We start from the raw sequence: 905 nt of genomic DNA on the forward strand, positions 1-905 counted from the left end.
GTAGTGTTTTTTAAGTTATCAATTAAAGGTTAAATATTTTTTAATTAATATTTGAAAGTATATAGAATTGATAAAGTTTCTCATTCACCTTTAAATCTAATTATGAAACAGAGGTTAAAGATTAAAACAAAAAAATATTAGTGTAATGTTAAAAATTATATTATAGCTCTTATTTTCTTATTGTTTGGCTCTCTTTTGATTAAGATGTCCTCAACATAATAATTCACTTATAAGATGTCCTATTGTACATGAATGGTTTACAACACTCGTTACATCTAGGTGATTCACACGTGGATGAAGCATTGAGGCTTATTAGGAGGTCACCAATCCTAGTACTACTTTGAATCAAGTGTGCTCAAGCATGGAGTTTCCCTCAAGATCAAGTACACTTAGCTTGTTACATGTTGTCACTTTGTGTATCACCCCTTGTTTCCAATCAGTTATAACGAATCCAAGAAATATTAATGGGTTTATCTTGCTCAAATATACATTTGGTGGTTGCAATTTCCCTTCCCTATACTCCAACCAAATACCCATTTAAAAAATTCCCAAAAAAAAATCTAAAGTGCTTAATTCTTTTGGTCTCAATGGAATTGCAAGCCCCACAAGGATATTTTGACCAAGTCTTTAGGTCCAAGTTCCTTCTTTGTCACTCCATGCTTCCTACTTTTGGTTTTGAGAGAACTTTAGGTCCTCCAAGGATATTTAGACTAAGTCTTTGGGTCTATTCCTTCCCTACTTCCCACTTTCTTCTTTTTTTTTTAATGAATAGGCTTTCTCTATTTGAAAATAATATTAAAGTACATATTCACAAAAAAGGTCGTGGGATACAAGATCACCCCACGAGAGTCAAACGGAAAGAAGTCGGAGCCAAAAAACAAAGCTATTCATCAAAAAAAACTTCC

This window comes from Cryptomeria japonica, chromosome 6 (assembly GCF_030272615.1).
Source record: "Cryptomeria japonica chromosome 6, Sugi_1.0, whole genome shotgun sequence".
Taxonomy (NCBI): Eukaryota; Viridiplantae; Streptophyta; class Pinopsida; order Cupressales; family Cupressaceae; genus Cryptomeria; species Cryptomeria japonica.